This window comes from Prionailurus bengalensis, chromosome B3 (genome assembly GCF_016509475.1).
Source record: "Prionailurus bengalensis isolate Pbe53 chromosome B3, Fcat_Pben_1.1_paternal_pri, whole genome shotgun sequence".
NCBI classification, from domain to species: Eukaryota; Metazoa; Chordata; class Mammalia; order Carnivora; family Felidae; genus Prionailurus; species Prionailurus bengalensis.
Genome location: NC_057355.1, coordinates 54,132,651 through 54,149,545, shown reverse-complemented (window position 1 = coordinate 54,149,545; position 16,895 = coordinate 54,132,651).

Here is a 16,895-nt window from a genome sequence, read left to right as displayed (position 1 = left end):
CAAGCACAGTAGGTAGCATCATAAAGAGAACACAAGAGTAAAGAGATTATCCCACAGGGGTTCTGAGAGTACCTAGAAACATAAAACCAAGTTCTCACTGTCCAGGGCTGCTTTACCAGCCTCCTATGCCCACAGGCTCTTCAACGTGGCCCCTACCTACAAGATCTGAAGACCAATCTAGTCCTTTTCTGATTCTGCACCCCTTTGTCTTATTGGCACCAAGCTTCGAGGCTCTTACATTTCTGCAGCATCCTGTACACTTTTAACTATTAATTGCCTGTAGTTTTTTTCTTTAATGCTGTCTTCTCCTTAAAACCCTAAGCTTTCTGAAAACAGAGACTGCCTATGTCTCAGTTGTGGTTTTCTCCCGAGTGCCTAGCACAATGCCTAGCATATTGTTGGTGCTCAATAAATTTTGCACCGCAAGATTGTGATTTATAATAAAAAAAAATTTTTTTCTTTGGTCTTCATCCCCATTCCTAGTCTAGAACTTCTAAAACTCTTGGAATTTCCAAAGTGGAGAGAGAAATAGAAGAGCCGTTTATGTTAATGAGGCAACTTTTGGAAAGCATTTAACGTTGGGGGCTGGTTGCCAGTAGAGTGAACCACATGATCAGAAAGTTGGCGCTTTGGTCCTGACCTCCCAGTATCCCAGAAGCCAGGTAACTTTCTCTTCCACATTCAGCCTTTTGTGCAAATCTTTGCCTAGAACATGCCCATTGAAGACGGCAGGGGGCGGGGGGGGGGGACAGGGGGGTTTCTGTGGCCCTCCACCTTGCTCTTACCAGCAAATACCAGGGAATTCCTCCCCTTTGAGGGACAGAAGTCAGTCCCTGAACGTCCTCAGGCTTCTGAATCATGTTGATTCTCTTCCTACTAGTTCCACTCTCCCAGTCACTGCAGCTGGATTTTACCCCATGTGAGGCCCCTTCACAGGCTGTATCTTATGTAGGCTCTTCCCAGCCTGGCCCCTTTTCATACCAACAGAGCTCTGGGTCTGAGTGTGGGAACCTAAAGAGAGCTACTAAGACCCTCAAAGTACCTCAAATAAATTCAAGACCTGAGACAGTGTGGAGAAAAATACTAGGAGTTGTCAATGTAAAGACAGTTATGTTGAGTCACCCACTATAATGTACTGAACGGTCCTAGACTCCAATGAAAAGCCAGTAAGAGCATTTAAAACATAGGCTACTTGAGAGCGTGATTTATTCACAAATATGTACTGAAATCTTTTTAAATTTCACAAACAAAGCAAAATTGTATACACGTTAAAACAATGCAAATGGAAAACATGAAAAAAATTACCAAATGCTACTTGGTCCAGGAAGGGACTCAGGAGAGAGGAATGATTGCTGGCTGCTGTTAGTGTCCTAGTAGTGATATATAACACTGTAGCAGCCAGCCTTAGTCTGTGTCCACTATGGGCTAGTCATTACACCAGTTACATTACATAAATTATCTCAGATCTTCACCATAAACTTGCAAAAGAGATGATGTCCTCCTTTTGAAGATGAGAAAAAGGAGGTTAGTAGCTCTCCCCATGGAACACAACTTGTCAAGAGAAGAAAGATTTAAACCAGTGTCTGAGACCAAAGGCTATGCTTTATCTCAACTCCACACTGCTTTCAGGACGTAAGTTTGCTACTCGGTGAGGTCACCCAGAAGGAGCTCCTACCTCAGGTGGGTGTCTTGGTAAAAAGTATCAAATCTATTTGTCTGGGAGGTGTGTGAAACTTACTTGAGTCTGTTGCAAACCCCAGTTTGGTGAATAAAAGGATCACATTTGAGGGTATTAAAGGTCAAAAAGAGTTACAATTTAGACATAATAGCACAGGTTTTAACGAGCTTACACAGCCTTTTTAATTAGAGTGGCCAAGTGAGGAGAATTCTGCATTGAAAGAATGTAGGATTCCGTGTGTCTAGAGTAGAATTGAGTAAGGCAAGTAGAAACAACTGAAAGAACAGGAAGGAAAAGGGAGAGCTGAAGAAAGACCAGCCGGTGTGGAAGATAAGAAAAGGGCAGCCGTGGGGAAAAGAAGAGCATGAAGAAAATAAGATTCTGATTAAGTGTGCAGTGGGAATGGGGGGTGCCTGGGTGGCTCAGTCTGGCTCTTGATTTTGGCTCAGGTCATGATCTCAAAGTTCGAGATATTGAACCCTGAGTCAGGCTCCACACTGACAGCACAGAGGCTTCTTGGGATTCTCTCCCTCTCTCTGCCCGTCCTCTACTTGGGTAGGTGGGTGCTAACACTCTCTTTCTCTCTGTGTCTCTCAAAATAAACAAACATTTAAAAAAAAAAACTGTGCAGGGGATTTGTGTGATCTAACTTGGAGTTATTTGGGTGAAAAGGAAAAAAGACTATAAAGACTGAGAAAGTTGAGGCTGCAGTCAGTTGTTACAGATCACTTATTCTAAAAGCCTAGAAGGAAAATGAGACAAGCTGGTTGGAAAAATTAAGTTAGTTTGGGTTCTTCCTGTGTAATTAGGATTTTGAATACAATGGAAGGAGAACAAAAGGGTAACAAAAATGAATACACTGACTCCTAACTGAACTCTAGGAGATCCTGCAGGGTAACCATGGCAACACTAGAGCAAGGTGAACACACAAGTCTCCAAGCAGCAGAGCCCAGTATCTGAGGAGCCAGGCTGGGTCACTGCAGGTCCTGACTCCTGACTCTTGCAACCATTGGCCTTAGGACATTAGTTAAGTCCCTTACAATTCATTTCCTAATGTGTAATGGGGGAGCAATAATCATTTTCCTGTCTAACTAGCACTGTTCCTGATCAACACTAGGAACTCATTAAATATTCCTTGGTTGATTACCTCATGGAGTAGTTATGAGGACGTAGATAAGAAATCATGTGGGAAGACTTAAAAGTGTTATAAATGTCATTATTCAGTAAATGTTATTTGCCACAGTAGATCAATATTTATCATGTGTTAAAGTCATAACATGATTTCATTTGTTCTAATTACTAAATCTCAAATACACATGGAGTGAAATAGCACCCTGTTCTCTGGGGGAAATTTACACCTAAGTTTTACTATGTTTAGAGCAGTGGTTCCTAAATATCCAACTGAATAAATTCCAAGAGAATCAACAAGGGCACTTTTCAAGAGGTAGAGACATTTGGGGCCCACCCCTGCAGATTCTGATTCTGTAGTTCTAGGGTGAGACTGAGGGGGTGAGGGGTTCTATACTATTTGTAGTTCCTGAGGTAATTCTAACCTGCAGGCAGCTTCGGCGAGTACTGAGAATGTTTCACAGAAATACTGACCTCTCTCAGACAATTATTAGACTGTCCTCCAAAGAGCAAAAAGCCACAGGCACCTTCTAGAACTCTGCCCTGGCAGGACCTGTGGGACAGATATCCCCACTAGTATCTGTGAGCCCTGAATTACTCTTGGCCCACACCTGCTCCCTGGGCCCACTTCATTCTGTTCCTATTTCACTTTTTTTTTAAGCTGCCTCCACCTACCCCAGCCATTGTGGTTCTGCCCTCCTTCCCAAGACCAGCTGTAGCAAGGGGAACCACCTCCTTTTCTTCTTCCTGTCCCTGTAGCTAAGCACATCAGCCATTTCCCTTTTAAGGGTTGTTAACCAATGGTTACTACAAAGAAGGAAAACAAAAGAGAACAAACTTGGGGGAAAGATAAAGTTTCCAGACTCTCCAAGATCTTACTGCCATGATGTTGGGCCATGGTTCTCAATTCTGATCAGGGAGAGTGAAGTAGGTGAAAACTTTGAGAGAAAGGTTTCAGGCCAAGATGGCGGCGTTGGAGGATCCTGGACTTACCTTCTCCCCTAGTTACACTGGATGTGCAGCCACATAGGGAATAACTTCCTCTGAAGAAAACCTACAACTTGTCTGAGTGATCCCTTCATGTCCCATAGCAAAGCAGGTAGTAGAGGCTGAACAGAATCTCCCCATGAACTCCACCCCAGGTGGCTTGAGGCACAATCAGGAGGGAACTCAAAACTTGGAGCTTCTCTCTTGAGGAGTGAAGGGTTTGAATTGTACATCAAGCACCCCAACTTTTAAGACCTGCACTGAGAGGCAAGCCCTTGAAACGTCGAGCTGTGAAAAGGAGCAGGACTTGAACCCAGGAAACCAGCAAGGTTTCAGAAATGCTCTTAAATAGCCACACCCACTGACTCACCTGCCCCGGGCTTAGCGCAGTCGCTGAGAACTAATGAGGCTCACGTGCTTTCAAAAGCCTGAGGGACAGGTATCTCATTTAGCAGCATCTAGGGTCCAGCTGGTTGGCTCATGCTCCACCCCTGTCTTGCTCTAGCCAATGGGCGCCATCTTTTTTTTTTTTTTTTTTTTTTTTTTTTTAACGCTAGGCTTCTTTTTCCTTTCTTCCCTCCCCCTCTCTTTTCCCACCTGCATGGCCTAGATGCTTTCCCCCTGCCTCGCTCCAGCCAGTGAGCATGCTCTCCCTCTGTTGCTCCAGCATGCCAGTATTTCCTTGAGGGGAGATTTTTGCACACATCTTGCTGCCTTAAAAGCAGCAGGAGAAAACAACTTGTTACATACAAGGAAGCCCCTAAAGAACTATTAGCAGATTTTTCGGCAGAATCTTTATAGGCAAGCAGGGGTGGGGGGAGCACAATATATTCAAAGTGTTAAAAAAAACAAAAAAAACAACCAACTTCCTACCAAGAATACTCTATCTAGCAAGTTATTCAGACCTGAAGGAGAGATGAAGATTTTTCCGGACAAACAAAAGCTAAAGGAGTTCATCACCACTAAACTGGCCTTAGAAGAAGTTTTCAAGGAACTTCTTTAAACTGAAAAGGAAAGGTACTAACTGGTAACAAGAAAACATATGAAAGTACAAATCTTACTGGTAAAGGTAAATATACGGGAAAGGTAGTGGATTAATTATTTATAAAGCTAGTAGGAAAGCCTATGCCTATAGTATGATGTTGCTGGTACAAAGACAAAGGAGGGTAAGAGAAGTGCAAGATTCTCAAATAATTCTAGTGAACACAATAGAATTTTGCATTCAGACTTAAGTCATGTTTTCCTTCATTTAGTCACAGGAGAATGCTATGTTATAAATGGCATGATTTGCAATTATCCATATGTTCTTACATATTTCCTCCTATCCACTCTGTCTGCCTTTCCCCAACCACCAACTATTTCTTCATACTATTTTCATCACTTTTTCAAAGCTCACCACCTCCTGGAAGCCCTGCCTGACAAGTCCCAGTTGATGCCATCAGTCCTTTGCTCTACACCTATGAAAACAGTTCATTTCGTATCATATTAAGCTAGTAAACATTGTGCTTAGCCTTGTTAAGTCACTTCTGGATATTGTATTGCCACTCCCTGAAATTAGGATCCCTCACACTGCAGCCCAGCTTGGCCCCATCATTAATCTGCTTGTGTGCCTCAGCAGCCAGCTAGAAAGTGGGAGGGACCAGGGACGCAGGGGTGGCTCAGTCTGGTTGAGTGTCTGACTTCCACTCAGGTCATGATCTCTTGGTTCGTGAGTTTGACACCCACATGGGGCTCTGTGCTGACTGCTCAGAGCCTGGAGCCTGCTTTGGATTCTGTCTCCCTCTCTCTCTGCCCCTCCCCGCTCACGCTCTTTTCTCTCTGTCTCTCAAAAATGAATAAACGTTAACAAAAAAATTAAAAGAAAAAAAAAGAAAGTGGGAGGGAGCAAAAGAACAGATGAAGAGTAGAGAATCCTGCTGCATAGCACCTGGCTTGCAAGTTCCAGGTTTCTTCCCACAGCCCCCACCAATGTGGCTGTTGGCAGTAAGACTAATTATAGACCCACCTTGCTGCTGGGAGGAGCCTGCAGATAGAAGATACTTAGTTTCTCTATCTCAACCATGAAAGGCCATGACTGATATTAAATAGTACTTTTTGCAAGATCTGCTGAATTAATCAAGGATATGGTGTTACCTCTATAATTTCTAAAACTAGCTGCCAGTTCCTAATCTGAGTTAGAATAAATCTTGCTATTTAATTTACTTTTCAATTTTGTCTGTTTTTTTACTTGTTTTTAAAATCGGGATCAAACAAAAGGAACTAAGAGTAAGAAAGTTAGGCTACTTTTAATGAAGAAAGCTTAATTAATTTTAGATTTAAAAGCACATTTTACTGATCCTAAAATTATTTTTAATATTTGCTGTTCGTAGCATCTTATCTGATTTGAGACCATCTATATAGATTGATTCAGGGTCAGAGTCTGTTTTTTGTTTTGTTTTGTTTTGTTTTTCCAGAATAATATTAAATTACTGAGGGATAAACAGGGTTGAGAATTAGATTTTAAAAGTTACATTGATATGATATGAAGAGTAAATCCATTTAAAAGATTCTGCAGGAAAGAAAGATTGTACTTAGACATGTTCCTTCCAAATAGGTTCATTTATCCCTTTCCCAGAACCCTTACAACCTTATTCCTGGGATGTTACTGCCATCTAGTGGAAGTTTCAATAAATGTGAAATAAATGCTTTCTCAAGGTTAATTTTTCTAACTTCCCCACTACTCTCCCTGCCATTCTTTTCTGTTTCTCTTTCTTTCTATCATAGGTGCCATCAGGCACCTCATTGGTACCCCAGAATAGGAAATGTTTGGTCAGTCATTGGGAAATTCCTTGAAATTTGGGGCTTTGCGCCAATAGGACAATATTTCTCTTCAGCCAAAACTGATTTGTCAGAACCATAATAAGAGAAATAGAAATTAAAATCTTTTTTGCATAAATGAAGCAATGTAAAAAATGAAAAGTATATATAGTATGGTGCCTTCTGTAAGAAATAAAGTGAATAAGAAAACATGTTATATGTCAAGTGAATCTCAATAGAGCTGGGGAAAAAATATGTGCTTATTTATGCAAAGTGAAACACAGGAAAGATAAACCAGAAACTGGTAGAATTGGTTACCTAAAGATAAAAGATGAGAATGAGTGGGAAATATAGGGAAGGGAACGGACTACCTTAATCATATTTTCTGATCATATGTTTACAGAATTTTGACTTTTGAGCCATGTAAATGTTTTCATTTCCAAAATATAAAATTAAATCCACAGGTTGGATTGACTCTAAACTGAACAGAGACAGAAACAAATCATTATAAGTATGATCACATCAATAACATGACCACTTGAAAGAATAAAAAGAACTATTCCAAGTAATTTTTTAATGCAAAACTCTAATTTCCATCATCAGGGGATGGTCTAAGGAAAGAAATCCAAGAAAATCTTGAAGCATCTTTGGAAGGTTCGTTGTTGACAGTGGTATTGATCTAGTAATTCTGAAAACAGATTTGTGTGTATTTAGAATTTCAAATAAATAAATATATTGATATTGGGAACCAGTTTTCCCCACTAGGGGAGATTTTTGCTTAAGATATGGAACAGGGAGAAAAGAAGCAAACCCTATAGCATTGGATTAAGGAATTATGGGGCGCTTGGGTGGCTCAGTAGGTTAAGCATCTGACTCTTGATTTCAGCTGAGGTCATGGTCTTGCAATTTGTGAGATCGAGTCCCACCTTGGGCTCTGTGTTGACAGTGAGGATTTTCTCTCTCCTTCTGCTCATGTGCCTGAGTGAACGCTCTCTCTCTTGCTTTCTCAAAATAAATAATAAGCATTTAAAAAAAAAAGGAATTAGAGGTATCACTTACAAATTCTTGATTTTTAAAAGTATACTTTCCTAGTTTTGTCCATTGAAAGATCCTAGAAGCCATGACCCTTTGTAGCAAGGAGTACACCTTTGTACCCTGATCTTAGCGTCTAAACACCAGAGTGCAAGAGAAGGAAGCAGGTCACATGGAAAAAATGGCTGATTCCAGGGCTAGGTCAGGGAAGATACAAGGGAACCTGTAACATACTCCTTTTTCAGAACATAACAGCATGCTCAAAGGCTGATAGGGAAATGCAAAATAAATAAAATAAATAAATAAAGGAGCCAGAAAAAATAAATAACTGAAAAAACGGGGCACCTGGGTGGTTCAGTCAGTTAAGTGTTTGACTCTTGGTTTTGGCTCAGGTCATGATCTTGTGGTTCATTGGTTGGAGCCCCACATCAGGCGCCGTGCTGACAGTGCGGAGCTTGCTTGGGATTCTCTCTCTCTCCCTCTCTCTCTGCCTTTCTCGGTCTCTCTCTCTCTCTTTTTAAGTTTAAATAAACTTAAAAATAATAAATAAATAAATAAATAAATAACTGAAAGAACTATAACATGTTGATTTTTTTAAATACATGACTCTATACCCATCTTTAAAAAGAGAGGAAAAGAAAAAAAAGGATGCCAACAAATGCGTGTGGAAGGGACACTAGAAATAGAAAATCATCATTCTAGAATCACCATAGGAATAATAGATTCAGCCAAGAATCATCGAAGTGTGCTAAAACCATTCAGTAAAAAAATTGGGGTATAAAAGAATATTAATACAATCTGAAAGTATTGCCCAACAGAATATGTATAAGTTACAAATAAAAACACAACTTTACAATGAATCTTGACTGACCAAACTTAATATGAACAATAATGGCATAATCTGATAGCAGGTGCCTCTTGATATGACACACTGAGAAGGATACAAATCACTTCTATGGTGGTCCTGCCAAAACTGCATGACCTCTCTCTAATCTTAAGGAACCATTAAATAAACCCAAACTGAAGAACATTCTACAAAATGCTTGGCTGGACGCCAAAAATGTCAACGTCAGGAAAGACTGAAAAAGGCTGGAGAGCTGCTCTTGATTAATTTTTTTTAATGTTTATTTATTTTTGAGAGAGAGACAGAGCATGAGTGGGGGAGGGGCAGAGAGAGAGAGGGAGACACAGAATCCAAAGCAGGCTCCAGGCTCTGAGCTGTTAGCACAGAGCCCAACACGGGGCTCGAACTCATGAACTGTGAGATCATGACCTAAGCCAAAGTTGGACGCTTAACCGACTGAGCCACCCCAGCACCCCGAGCTGCTCTTGATTAAAGAAGATAAAAAAGACAGATAATTAATGACAATGTGTAGTCCTTGATTGGTTCTTGATGATTAAAAAATTCTATAAAAGAAATTATTGAGATAATTGGGGAAATTTGAATAAAGGCTCATATTAGGTGATAATATTAAATATATTAGATAATAGAATTGAGTTAATTTTAAATTTCCCAAGTGTTATAACTCTATGAAGGCTCTTGTTTTTATGAGATACATGCTGAAGTATTTAGGAAGAAAATGTCACAATGTCTACAACTATCTCTCATATGGTTCAACATGATCTCATCCATAAATATGTTAGTGTGTATTTCAAAAATATGAGAGCACCTTAAAAAACAACAATGTGAAATGCAATTTTTAAAGTTTCCCTGGTAGTCCTATTGTCCAAATATAAATCAATACTACAGAGATGATAAGCAGAACTAATCTCAGAAGTCAAATCTGATAATTTGGTCATGACAGCTTATAGCACTGTGTTAAACAAACAAACAAACAAACAAAAACGATTCTGATATATGCTTAGCCTCAGCCAGAGAGAATGCTATGATTGATGACTAGGTCTGTCTTGGTGCTCAGAAGGTCCCTATATATTATCTGTGTCATGCCGTAAGCATGAAACAGGGTAGCACAAAAGAGCAAGCTAAAAGCTAGAAGATAAAAAAGGTCACCAGTTCTAGCATCACCAGTTCTGAACTTATCTTAGATAACTGGCCTCCTCCCTCTTGAAGAAATCAGAATCAGACTTATCTTCCTAGTTACTATGACTAACATGATAATGAAACAAAAGGCAAGTGTTGGGTGGTACCCATGTGTGCATTAAGTTTTGAAGAACTCTTTGAGACAGAGTCCACTTCTGTGGGTAGGAAAGAACTGTAGGGAGGAGCTCTTTAGAGTAACAGACATTTTTTTTAAGTGTATGAGCAGATGGAGAATATTGGTAAAAATTAAAACCCCAAGAAAGAGTCAAATTGAAGTGCTAGAAATTAAAAAAAAAAACAATACCAGAAATGAATTATTTAGATAGACTTATCACAGGTGAGGAAAAAATTCAGTAAATTTGAACATACGTCAAAAAGTTATCCAAACTGAAACACAAAGAAAAAAATGTGAATAAAAAACTGTGCATCCAAAAACTGTTGGACAATATCAAATGGCGCAATATATGAATAATTGAAGTCAGAGAGAGTGAGGAGAGAGAAAATAGGGGAGAAGAAATATTTGAAGAGATAATGACCAAGAAATTTTCCAAAATTAAGAGACACATCAAACCACAGATCCAGAAGTTCATAGAATCCCAGGTGGGATAAATTAAACACACTCACACATACACACCTAGTATAACTGCTAAAAACCAAAAATAAAGAGAAAATCTTGAAGATATCCAGAAAAAAAAAAAATAAACTATGTACTAAGAAACAAAGATAAGAATTACAGCAGTCAGAAACTGTGCAAGCCAGAAGACAAGAAAGCGACATCTTGAAAGTACCAAAGAATAAAACTATCATACCAGACCTCTTTACCCAGTGAAAATACCACTCAAAAAATGAATGTTAAATAAAGATATTTAAAAAAAAACTACAGCTGAAATAACTCATTGCCAGGATATCTACAATTGAAGAAATGTTAGAGGAAGCTCTTCAGACAGAAGGACTATGACATCAGACAAAAACCTGAATCTACACAATCTTGCCACATAACTAAACACTAAATTATGAACTATGATTTGTTAGTTAATAGGGGTTAGTTTTTCATGACTGCTATATGTAGTAATCAGAAGAATTCAATGGAGACATTACAATCTGAAATAACAGAAGAGAAAGATAAGACCAGCTAATTAATGTGTTTTACCATGTCCACAGTCCCTTTAGAGGGAAAATGCCAAATCTCTACTAGTGAGTACTTAAGTACAGTGACCATGTTTATAGTGAATCAGAGGCTCCATCCCCCTCTCTATTCCCACCTCCAGGCATCCCCACAAATACACAGAGCTGACTGGAACAGGACTGTGCACTTAACTCAATTTCAGTAATCTACAGGCTGGAGAGTAGCCAATGGATATTGATTTTAAGAATATTATATAGCAGCCACTCTGGAAAACAGTATGGAGATTCCTCAAAAAATTAAAAATACAACTACCCTATGACCCAGCAATTGCCACACTAGGTATTCATCCAAGGGATACAGGTTTGCTGTTTCGAAGGAACACATGCACCCCCATGTTTATGGCAGCACTATCATCAATAGCCAAAGTATGGAAAGAGCCCAGATGTCCACCAATGGATGAATGGATAAAGAAGATGTGGTGCATATATACAATGGAGTATTACTCAGCAATCAAAAAGAATGAAATCTTGCCATTTGCAACTACATGGATGGAACTGGAGGGTATTATGCTAAGTGAAATTAGTCAGTCAGAGAAAGACAAATATCATATGACTTCACTCATGAGGACTTTAAGATATAAAACAGATGAACATAAGGGAAGGAAGCAAAAATAAAAACAAGGAGGGGGACAAAACATAAGAGACTCTTAAATATGGAGAACAAGCAGAGGGTTGTTGGAGGGGTTGAGGGTGGGGAGATGGGCTAAATGGGCAAGGGGCATTAAGGAAGACACTTGTTGGGATGAGCATTGGGTGTTATACATAGGGGATGAATCACTGGATTCTACTCCTGAAATCATTATTGTGCTATATGCTAACTAACTTGGATGTTTATTTGTCAATAATATATAAAAAATAATATAAATACAAAAAAATATAAAAACAGGGAGGTGGACAAAACATAAGAGACTCTTAAATATGGAGAACAAACAGAGGGTTACTGGAGGGGTTGTGGGAGGGGGGATGGGCTAAATGGGTAAGGGGCACTAAGGAATCTACTCCTGAAATCATTGTTGCACTATATGCTAACTAACTGGGGTATAAATTAAAAAAATAAAATTTTAAAAATTAAAAAAAAAAGAATGTTATATAGGCATGGGGTGTCTGGGTGCCTCAGTTGGTTGAGCGTCTTTGACTCAGGTCATGATCTCATGGTTTGTACATTCGAGCCCCACATCAAGTGCACTGCTACCAGCGCAGAGCCCACTTCGAATCCTCTGTCCCCCCTCTCTATCTGCCCCTCCCCCACTCATGTTCCCTCTTAAAAATAAACATAAAAAAAATTCTATATAGTCATGTATATGGGTAATTTGTTTGGACTACCACATTTGCTCCAGAATATGAGCTAGAAAACTGGAAATATAATTGAGCGAGAAGGGAGCCAATGGTGAAAGATTTGCAAGATGAAGGAGGTAATCACATGTCATTAGGCAACAGAAGATATGACTGGAGCAGATTCCATGTAGCAGACAGGGGACATAATATACAGAACCAAGGGTAAAATGTGTGGCAGGAACTACAAAACAGTGATAGAGAAGAGTTGAATCACCATAACAGCAGATGATCGATAAGTTAGGTTCTGGGGTCAGTAAAATGATCCCGGACTGCTTGGGAAACCAGATTGCCAGATCACAATTTTACTCTCCATGAGGCCTAGTACATGAAGATTCTTATTGTTCCAGTGAACACGGTGGCACTTACTTCAGAACTTTGTACTTTTTTCTCTTTTGTCAACTGCTGGACTTTTTGACCCATTGCCCAGTCTTGAGGTAGGAATCCTAATTTATTTGAAATACAATGTGGCTTAGTAGATGAGTTTTCTAGGACTACTGTAATAAATTGCCACAAACTCATTGGCTAAAAACAACAGAAATTTATTCTCTCATAATTCCAAAGGACAGAAGTTCAAAATCAAGATAATGGCAGACTGGTTCCTTCTGAAGCATCTGGGAGAGAATCCATTCCAGCGCTCTCTGTCACCTGGTGGCTGACAGCCATGGTGGGCATTCCTTGGATGACAGAGTCATTTATAATCCCTTCTCTGCCTCCATTTTCATATGCCTTCTCTTTCATGTGTCCTCTTCCTTTCTCTTTTAAGGACACTTATTATTGGATTTAAGGTCCACCCTAGTGCAGGATGACCTCATCTCAAGATCCTTAAATTAGGGGCGCCTGGGTGGCGCAGTCGGTTAAGCGTCCGACTTCAGCCAGGTCACGATCTCACAGTCCGTGAGTTCGAGCCCCGCGTCAGGCTCTGGGCTGATGGCTCAGAGCCTGGAGCCTGTTTCCGATTCTGTGTCTCCCTCTCTCTCTGCCCCTCCCCTGTTCATGCTCTATCTCTCTCTGTCCCAAAAATAAATAAACGTTGAAAAAAAAATTAAAAAAAAAAGATCCTTAAATTAATTACATCTGAAAGATCCTTTTTCCAAATAAGGTCACATTCGCAGATTCTGGGGCTCTACTGAGTAACTATCTTTTTCGAGGGGATGGGGGCAGAGAATCGTTCAACCCATGATACCTAACTAGGAACTGAGAAACAGGTTATAGTACCTGCTCCACAGTTCATTTACCAGCTGTGTGTGACCTTCAACACGTTGGCTAACTTCCCTGAATCTCAATTCACTCACCTGAAAATGAGAATAATATCTGCCCTGCCTTTTCCCCTGGAAAGTAGTGTGTACCTAGTACACTTTAAATACATGCTAACTTAATAAATTAAAGAGTGACCAAATAAATGAATTCATCTGGAGGTGTTCAGTTTGCCATTATCACATGAGACCTGGCACTCAGGAGAGAGGTTAGGGCTGAATACTCAGACTTGATACTTCAGCATGGACAGGAACAAGTGAGGCCACCTAGAGAGAAAGACAGAAGAAAGGTGAAGCTACAAGCCAAAGAACGTTAACATTTAAGAAGCAGACAGGAAGATACACCTGAAACTAATGTAACATGATGTGTCAACTAGTCTCCAGTTAAAAAAAAGAATTGGGGGCACCCGGGGGGCTCAGGCAATTGAGTATCTGACTTCAGCTCTGGTCATGATTTCACGGTTCATGAGTTTGAGCCTCCACATCAGGCTCTGCACTGACAGTGTGGAGTCCGCTTGGGATTCTCTCTCTCTCTCTCTCTCTCTCTCTCTCTCTCTCTCTCCTCTGTGCCCCTCCCCCACTCATGCTTTCTCTCTCTCTCAAAATAAATAAATAAACTAAAAAAAAAAGAGGTGAACAAGAAGATATTTGAAGAGAAGGTAAAATAAGAGCAAAGGGACTCAAAAGTAAAGAATTAACCAACACATTCAGGAACGGAGAAGAGTGACTGGGAAGGGTAGTCATAGCTTACAGTGGGATGTTGAAAGAGGAGAGAGAGCGCTGTCCAACAAGCAGAAAAGAATCTTGAGAAGCACACATAGTATCTCTAGAAGCAACAATCGCCTCACTAGGATATTTCCCTCGGTTAGAACTCCACACCAAATCAAAGGCATTCTGGTGAGAACTAGCAAGAACACACACCTTTTTCTCAAATTGTACTTTGTCTTGATTGCTAGTTAGCAAGCACAACTGGGCTGCCACAAAAGAGGGGGAGGCCTGCTCCCTCATGTCTAACACCAACAACCAATTATTCCCAGTCTCTCTCCTTCATTCTCCAAAGGAAGGGCCAATCTCAGCATATGCCATCTCCACTGACCTTTTACCATTTCCCTCTGGATACCTACACATCCTGTACATCTGTCCCCAAATGCTACCATGCCAGGTACTCCACAGGATACCAGGCACCCCTCATTTCAAGCAATGTGATTGATTCATGGCAGACAACACAATTGGAGATAAACCCTCTCATAAGCCATTAAACGAATCAATGACAAAACTCCTATTTACACTAAGTGATGTCACAAAACAGCAGGCTTCATAAGCTACACACTTTTGTCAACCTTAGTCCCCATGCATTAGATACCTCAAGGCCTACAAAATTAACACAAGGTACCCTGAGAGTTCAGGGAATTCACCTAAAGGTCCCCAGCCAAAATGTGATGGATAAGGATTTGAACCGAGGTCCTCTGACTTCAAGTCTCATGCTGTTTTCTATGACTTCGTTGAGGAAAGCTGAATTCTATTTGGGAAGGCAAAACTAACAGACACAAAATCAAAAGCCAAGCTGTAGGTTTATAAGTTCAATACAAAGGATAGATCCTCATGGGCTGGAGGATTTGAAAGAAAGTGTTTTTGGAAAACTTTGGTCATGTGAGGTCTACAGGAAAGTCCAATAAGTAAAACGGACATATGTGGAACTGCTCTGATGAGCTAGGGTAGGATCCCAGACTGCCTTTCCCAGACTCTGCAAGGAGTTCTCTTCCCTGGCTCCTCAGCAGTCCTGGGGTTCTGCTGAGCAGTTGGGAAACAACTGGGCTAAAGAGGTAGAATGTAGTCCCTGGACCAGCAGCCTGGTAACTTCTTCAAAACGTGAATTCTCTGACCCCACCCAAGCCTTACTGAATCAGAAATGTAGCAGGCTGTCTGGGTAACTTGATCCCCATCAAGTTTGAGAACCAGTGGGCTACTTCATCTCCATAAAATAGGAGGAGAGACCACCCACATTGAGGTTGGGGTTGCGGACTTTGAAGGGAGTTGGGAACTGCCGCTGACAGGCCTTCTGCGAGACATCAGCAGAGATGGATGAGTGGGGTGAGCAGGAGAGAAGTCCTCACCAAGGTTAGAAGGTGCCAATATGCACTCCCCAGTATTTGTGTCTATCCCCTGACCTCCTCTGGCCATGTCTCACAATAGGACAGAAGAGAGAGGGCACTTGCGGTGACCTGGCACTCTGGGTAGAAAGTTTAAGGAAACAAGAGGTCCAGGAGGCTGCACAGAAGCTGGCCATGAAAAGACTAGACTTGAAGAACTAGATCTGAGTGAAGGTAGCCAGCAGGCTCAGTGGGTGTGGGGCATGGGAGAGGTGGGGGCACTGAGTAAGGGCACTGGGGTGGAGAAGTTCTGTGTTTGAGGTCTCAGTGCTGAAACAATCCGAAGTTATATCGAAGCCCAAGATTTGGGTATACTTGATACTTCACTGTTGAATGTATATTTCTAAATGGACACACTTGCATAGAAACAAGTTGTATATAATAAACAAAATAAAAGTATTTTTCTACATTTAAAAATATTTTAATTTCTATCTTTTTTTGTATGTTTTAGTTTTATCTTCATCCTTTCTGGAATCCTTTCTCCCTTTTGTGTGTATTTTTTCCTTTTTTGTATATTTCTGTGGTAAAATATACTTGGTGTAAAATTAACCATTTGTAAGTGTCTGGTTCAGTTATACCTTATTTTTTAGTGCTAAAAGTGGTATTCCTTTATGAAATAAGAATAAAAACAGGCTGTAATTGGCGGGCAGGGAGCTGTTTTTACTTGAAAAATGTAAAAGTTGGTATTTTATTTTGGGTTCCTAACTTTGTTTTGAAATGCTACTGGATTGGGAAATTCAGACATCTCTGAGCCACTGCCTTAAAGGAGAGTTAGGGTTTAGAGGAAGAGAGTTCAAGGTATTTGAAAGAAGCCAGAATAAAGCCACAGAGAGAAAAATGTGCAGGGCAGTTTTGGAGGTGGGGGTGGAGGGGAGGAGGGTGTAGACCAGACGTGCTAAAATAAAGTGTTTTTGAAAAGGAGTAGTTGGAATGAAGTTTGGGTCCATTTTCAAATATTTAGTGCCTGGCGATGTTCCACTTATTGTGGCAACTCAATAAATGTTTATTGAGTGCAGTGAAAGTTCGAGTCAGATTAGGAAGAGTCAGAAAATAAAATCTGAACTTCATTTATAAACCAGCATTTCCCAGCAGAGGTTCCTAGAATGGGTAACCTACTGATCTTCTCCACCCTCAAGGGCACCAGCCAGGACCCAGAACACGTGGTCAGCTCCAGCCTAGGTGTATTAAAACATGCTGTTTGTATACAACAGCTGGAGAAGATGGGAAGCAATGGGGAGCCACTGAAGATGACTAAGCAGTGGAGATATAAGATGACAGCAGTATTTCCAGGAACACTATTAGCCTGGTGG